Genomic DNA, 7,932 nt, shown 5'->3' on the forward strand with positions numbered 1-7,932 from the left:
ACATTCACGTGTTATTGGTTATAAAAGATACAGTATGAGGACACAGTATGAGGGTATACAACACACACACACACACATATAAATGATGTAAATATATATAATATATATATATATATATATATATATATATATATATATATATATATATATATACCTCCTCTTGTTTACCTCCCATCACGTGAGAGTGCGATCCCGTTCGGCACTAAGAGAGGCCCCGATACGCGCCGACACTCATCGGCCTCACAGTACACGACATTGCCCCACGGCAGGCGCAGCATATGCTCAACGTATTGGAGGTTGTCTGCGAGGTTGTACCCGTCGTTGGTGACGTAATACTGATTCGGAGCGAGTGCAACGATGTCGTTCACGCTAGATACAGGATGAAAGAAAGTGTAGATTTGTGCAGCGACGATAGATGTCAGTGAATTTGTAAGTTTGTAATAACCCCTGCGAGAAATTTCATAGCTATCGTCTCTTGACAAAGAAAATAGTGACAGTTATTCAGATATATCATCAGGATGAATAAACAAATTGTTCATTAAAGATACAATTTGTAGAGGAAAAACATTCAACCATTGACATTATATGCATATAATTATAATGTTTTTATGTATAATGACTTTGGATTTGTCACTGTATTTCGTATATACTTTAGCATGCAGTTAATGTTATGTAATTCGTTCGTTACGACCGTTTTCGACGATTTAAAAGCATTTTATTTTACACTCTTCATTTGTCTCATATCAACATCTATAGCCGGCACGATACCTTGAAAATATGTTGAGAATTGTCGGTGATCTCATCCTCCTTACAAATCGATCGTATCTATATTTTACTATGCTCTTCTCAGTGGCGGATGCAGAGGGGGGGGGGGGGGGTGCAACCGGCGCACGCCCCCCCCCTATTTTTCGTTGAAACAAAAGAAATAAGAAAAGATGAAATAAAACCCGGAAGTGGCACCAGAAATATTAGTTGCGCCCCCCTTTACAAAATTCCTGGATCCGCCCCTGCTTCTTCATCTTCTTTATAGCCTCTTCAATGTTACCACTGCTCTACCAGAGGGGCCTGTCATTTAATATTATTACCCTTGCGTACCAACTCCTACCCTCCGACTAGGAGTCAGGATCCTTATCCACTATAATACCACAGTGCCCCCCTCCCCCCCCCCCCCCCCACACACACACACTTTCAAAATCTCAGCGAGACATAAATATCAACCGTATTGGTGTGGGGGGGGGGTTACGGACGCTAACCTCGGCAACAATAAGGATAACCATTGTCTTTATCTTAGATACTTAAAGTAAGTCAAAGCATTTTCTGAAAAAGAAAAAAAAAATATGGGTTGTAACCATAACAACAAGCATGAAATTGCATCCTCATCAGTACTCAGTCAGATAAGACGAGTATTATACACCATGCGACCCTTTTTATCCTACCTGGTAAAGAGTGGATTTCTGTCTGTCCGTAGGTGAGTCATGGTCCTCGTCTCTCGTTCGTACTGGAACACTTCAATTGTCTCGTGGCCCACGAGATGGTTGACCACGAACAGGTACGCCTCCCCTGGAGTCACGTGACAAGAATAAGAACGAAGAGGCAGTGATAATGACGGAAAATGACTGTTTCCGATGGTAAGAGATGGTATGATAACAACGTCTTATCAATTGTATAGTAATGATAATGAAATATCAGAGTCGGATCCAGGAATTCCGCAAAGAAGGAGCGCCTTTACAAAATTAAAGGTGGGGGGGGGGGGAGGCGCACGCACCGCTCCCCCATTTTTTCTTTTTATTTCTTTTATTTCGACAAAAAAAAAAATAAAGGGGGCGCGCGCCCGGTGCGCTCCCCCCCCCCCCCCCCGAATCCGCCACTGGAGTACAAAATGATAAAGATGTTAGCTCTGTGTCCATTTGTGCCCTAACGGAGAGAGATGCTAAGCGAATAGGATGCAACTATTTCCGCTAGTGTATACGGTCGTGTGGTCTCGTGTATCAGGCCCGTATTAGAATTTTTTTCCGGGTTTCATCGGCTGACAAGCAAAAAAAAAAAAAAAAAAAAAAAGGCTTCAGCGCGATTTTCTGGTGCCACTACAAGCTCCTTTCATTTCTTTTTAACGGGCCGGGGTTCCGCGACTCATTTTTTTTTTTAATTTCTTTAATTTCTGGGGGCTGCGGGCAAACGGAGGGGAGGGGTGCCGGGGAACCCCTGAACACCCTCCTAGTTACGGGCCCGAGGATTTATCACCCTCCTAGTTACGGGCCCGAGGATTTAGATACGGAGGGATCGCTGATTCGACATCCAAAAACGCAGTGCCATCGACAAATCTCACGATATTCGGAACTAAATTTCTAGCTGCGGTAGCATCCGGCAACACTTCGAAAGACTTGCATCTCAGATAGCAACATGGCAACATTAACCGTAAATGTAGAATTACTTATCAATATTCGATATTTCTTCCACAATCAGCGATATAGGATTTAACATTGAAGGTATTTCGCTTTACGAAAAACAATTCTGTAGACGAAATCAATGGTGTATTCTGACACTAGAATACTTCTTTCGGATGCTCTTAGTATTCCACTCACCTGCTTTTTTGTTTGCCTTTTTGATATCGATTTTTTTTTCTTTGAAACCGAAGCCGAATTAGATTCAGTCAAAGTCGTGTAGAACAAGTTCGGGAAAGCCTCTTTGTAAACGTTGCTGTTCTGCGATGGCATAGATTTGAATACAAAAAGATACCCATCTTCACCTTCGATATAGGATACGATTCACTATAACTTTATTCACAAGGAACTGCACCCATGCTTGCATGAAACGAATGTCACTTTTTCCTCGTTTCCTATTCTTGTCCATGGCGCATAATCATACCCGTGTCGTCGTCCTCGTACAGACTGAAGCCGTGGGGGTGCAGGTCTCCAGCGTCAAAGTTCCCCTTGATGAGGACCTCCGCCGCCTCTTCCTCGAGACGGTCAATGGTCAGCGAGTAGATATGACCCCTTGGCATCCCGTCCACGCGGAGTGAGTTGGGAATATAGCCCTATACATGTTACAGAAAATACAGAAATAGTGGCTTGACACCATATTATTGGCTTACTGGTATTATTTAATTCTAAAAAGATGAATAATGATTGCTTTCAGTTGGTAGTGTAAACATCACCCTTGTATTGCATCTAAGGTTGAATGAATGGAATAACGCAGATTGTATTGTTAGGAAAAGACTTTAACTTCCTATTTACAATTTCCATATAAAATGCACATTCACAAACACACAAACACACACACACACACACACACACACATATATATATATATATATATATATATATATATATATATATATATTGAGGTATATATATATATATATTGAGGAGGTTGTCCACATGTTGGCGAGATAATAAGATAAAAAAAAAAAAAAAGTGGAACAAAGTTCATGCTGTATTCACCAACGGTGACAATTTACAATATCCAATTACAATTTTACAAAAATAAAATAACAAAAATTTAATTTTTGTTATTTTATTTTTGTTCCAGTTTTTTTTTATTTAATATATATATTATATAGTATATATATACATATATATAATTATGTATGTTCATAGTATATATGTATATATATATATATATGTATATATGTATGTGTATGTGTGTAACACATATATACTTCTGTCATATTCTACTTAAGAAATCGAATATGGGGGTGGGTTTTGTTACATTATTGCAAAGTTTCCTGAATTAAAGCTAGATATGTGTCTCGATAGATTTCTTACCGATGAAACTAAAATTGTCCCGTCAGATACCAGCTCGATGTCTTCAGATCCAGCCTCTGGCAAGCAAAAGCAATTATTGTGATGATATTTCTGTGATACAAGCAAACTCACGTTGTATTATTCATCTGACTGGATCTAATTTCAATATACAGTAACTCGTCATGGCGTGTAAAACTGAGTATATAGGGGAACATTTTACTCAGGTGCAATAATTTTATCCATTCAAAACGGCTCTGTGTGTAGAAAACAAATACTAATTATAGCCTGTGTCCTATAATCCCAAAATGTTTACAAACTTCCCTGCTGGAAAGCCGTATTATTTATTTATTTATTTATTCATTCATTTATTCATTTATTCATTTATTCATTTATTTAGTTCGTTAGTTAATTATTGTATACCAAAGATCCTAAATTCATTAATTACAAGTACAAGTTGCCATTTCAAAAATATTGCTCTAAAAAAGTTTGGCATACAACTTGCTTTTGGTGGCCGTTTAATCACAGCCGTCTCGACTATTGGTTCGGCTGATCTTATTTGTTAATCCTTGTTTAGCATTTTTTCTTGACGTTGATTACTCCTAATCACTTGGGTCTCTTACACAGCTTATTCAAATATAGGCATTTGATGGACACTTATTGCTTTGGCAAATCGTTTTGGAAACTGCACAACAGCCGATGTGCAGATCAATGGTGAATATTTTTTTTTTGATATGATAATTGAATGAAAATAAAAATTTATGAATAGCATCATCGATAGATTACTCTCTTAACTCTTTCAAAAATGAAATACGTGTATATAAAAATGAATATTAAAATGAAAAAAAAAAACATTGAATTATGATGAATGTTATTTCAAATCATTCTATTCGAACACAAGGTAATGGAAAGATTTGGGAAGAAAGTTGAAAAAGCATCTTTCATTAATCTCCCTAAATTAAGTACACATAAAGAAATACAGGATATAAATGAAGACAGAGTTAAAGTTATGTTGGAAATCTTTCAGAGAACAATTCAGTTTCTAATCTAGTTTCTCATAATTATAGCCTGTGTCCTATAATCCCAAAATGTTTACAGACTTCCCTGCTGGAAAGCCGTGTTTCACGGTGTTAATTAGAGCGTTTAAACATCGTGAATACAGTGTTCCATGGTGTGTTCACATAGTACGGTAGTATATAGTCGACACTGTACAGACACTGTGTATTAGTGGAATGACTGAATGTTACTACCTCTATGGAATCGCTGTATCGGAGGAAAATGGTGAGTTATTTCTTTGAATGGTCGAGAGTTTATATTGACAAAATAGCAAAACATACCAATGCCTTTAACGAGCTTGCAGACACCCGGTAAATGGTTGTAAACTATTCGGTTGAAGCCCATCGTCCTTCTGAAATTTCAAACAAATAGAAAAGTTAAAATATATGCGTGACATTTAATAACTAAAATGAAATAAAAAATCACTCAAAAATCCATATGACATAGGATGAATACCATTGAAGGCACGCAAGTTATATCTGAGACGAATTTATACCTGTACCGCTTTCTCTGGAGAGCGGGGGGGGGGGGGGGGAGTAGGTCTACTGTGCATATTTGGGGGCATCTAAAAGTCTTTCACTTTGGGCTATGACACTATGATTACTGTTACTGTTGCTCTTATTACCATTGTTATCATCATAGTCATCGTGATTCCCTACCCCACATTCCCCCCTCCCCCTCCAGTCCGTCCCTCGTCCCGACTTCGCATAAAATTAATTATTATATTTTCGGAATAATGAACCTTGGGAGTAACCGTATAATAACGAACCAATAACGAACTGTAACCTATTATTCACTCTGTCGAGTGGGATATATATATATGAACGAAATGATTTCTCCTGAACATGTTTTGAAAATTTGCTACTAATTCATTCGCAGGTAACAGGTACATTGATATTCCAACCTTATGAACAAACAATCCGTTATCTTTTAAGATTTTATTCAAACAGAATCATTCATTCGTATAATGTAGGTGAGATAACCATGCAGTGTGATTGATAATTCGAATATCACTTTTTTAATACATGAGGAGTTTTTCTGAGTGGAATTTCTTCCAATTTTCCTGAGGAAGAATACCTTAATTCACGTGTGGAGAAATCAGAGCTGAGTACATAATTCAAATTCAAATTCAAACTTTATTCAAAAATTAAAAATATTTGACGGAACACATAATTTCAGTTTATTTAGAATTTCTGTACTCCATGTCAACAATTTAGGCCTACTAATGTGGTTATATGGAATTTCGGAGATAAGCCACTACATACATGGAGCCCTGAATTCACCCTGTAATAATCTTGTCATTGATCATGATTTGTTTGTGTGATGTTTCAGAGAATTACTGAAAACCATCTGGTAAATTGCTTTTTTTTTTTCAGCGCAGTTTTGCGCGAAAACTTGATCGCCTGAATCTGAGCTTGATCATTCTTTAACTCAGTGTTCACTGTATTGACACGACTGTGACCTCCTAAAAATAGATTTGAATAATCGGCAAAGCAAATCAATGGAAAGAATTTGCGAACTTACATAACTGTGAACACATGCTGGCCAATCAGAGCCAAGAGGAGCAGAGCCAGGCAGGTCCTCCACATTGTGACGTAATGCGCCTCTGAGATTCTTCTTTCGTCTCAAACCACCTGGAAGTTAGGAAGACACGCTCACATCAAGTCGGTATGGACGAAAACTGTGAAAATAACAGAGAGAGAAGTACACGTAGGTCCATCATTGGTTGTTTTCCGTATACGCAGCTGGCAAACAAGAAATTTCCTAAACGTATGTGATTTACGCATACCCGGTATTTTAACATTTATATACATATCTATGCATGGCAGGGCTCTACACCCGAGGTGGCCCGGTGGCCCGAGGAAACTAAAAATTTATGTCGGGCCACCAAATTTCCAAAAAAGGCTATCTTTCGGTGGCCCATCGGACACATTAATTTTGTTGAGGTACACTACTTGTAGTTATCATCGCGGTGTACAGGCCTACGAACAAAATGGTTAGGATACTGAATTTCTTATGGAATGCTATGTTAACCTTTATTTCGGGCCACCAAAATTGCAGTTTTTTAAAGGTTTTAGTGGCCCAAAGCCACCATAAAAAAAGAAGAAGTTAGTGTGGAGCCCTGCATGCATAATATGGTTATTTATAATTATGTATACATATAAATAATAGAATTATGTAGTGACACAAACACGCACACACACACACACAAATGATAGTTGTGCATTTCATACAAATCTTCAATCATATAAACACACACACACACACACACACATGAATATCCATTTCGAGTTGTATAGTCCTAAGGCCTTGCTACGCTGTTCATAAGTAACAGCCATGTTTTATGAATTTGAATTCCATTGTGTTTTATGTATAGCTGTTGATGCCAGGCTTGTTCAAACAAGCTTGAACTTCTTTTATCGAGCATGTCGCTGTTCATTGTAATTGATGCACTGATCGAGACTGTGGTTTAGTTGTACATGTCACTCACAATGAAGCCAGTTACTGTGATACATTTATGTAGCTCATACTGGTATTTACTGTAATCTTACAGTGGAGTTTCTCTTACAGGTATACATACTGCATGTCGCGATTCATGTATTATCAATCGCAGCAGCTTTCATAATGTAATACACCATGCATGCACACTTTTATCTACCAAAGGGGAAACGTGTTGGCTCCCAAAGTACGCTATTATACCAATTCAGAGTCATCGTTTCAGAGCTTGTTATTATGTATTCATATCAAGATAGGCGAGACATAAATCCGACTCTGAGCCAGGATAATTATTCTGGACTGCATGCATGGGATTAACCAGGCCTGGGATTAACGGAAATCAGCAACTCACAGAGTTCACAATATTTTTATGACCATTGCAGCAATTTAATCAATCAAATTACGCTCATAAGAATCTGAATCACTCCGACCCGACGAGGTCCAATCTGTCCTTCGCAGTTTACCCCCTACATCATGTAGGCCTACTCAATCCAGTTCCTACTAATTGTTAAATATTTTTCGCCAGTATTTGCTCCTATATATTTTCACAGATAGAAATGGGAAATATGTATTTCTAAGGCTTATGTCCCCTCATGTTTGAAAACCATATATGGGCATACAGGCCATTCTCGTCAATGTT

At 38.0% G+C, this 7,932-nt stretch overlaps 1 long non-coding RNA gene across 1 annotated transcript; it reads right to left on the minus strand.

The window, feature by feature from the left end:
- Window positions 1–238: 238 nt before the first annotated feature.
- On the minus strand, window positions 239–2,918 carry LOC140236088 (uncharacterized). The gene is made up of 3 exons (XR_011901752.1): window positions 2,866–2,918; window positions 1,437–1,560; window positions 239–369 (listed from the first exon to the last, which is right to left on the minus strand). It is a non-coding gene; the product is annotated as an uncharacterized lncRNA (long non-coding RNA).
- Between the last annotated feature and the right edge of the window lie 5,014 nt (window positions 2,919–7,932).

This window comes from Diadema setosum, chromosome 12 (genome assembly GCF_964275005.1).
Source record: "Diadema setosum chromosome 12, eeDiaSeto1, whole genome shotgun sequence".
Lineage (NCBI taxonomy): Eukaryota > Metazoa > Echinodermata > Echinoidea > Diadematoida > Diadematidae > Diadema > Diadema setosum.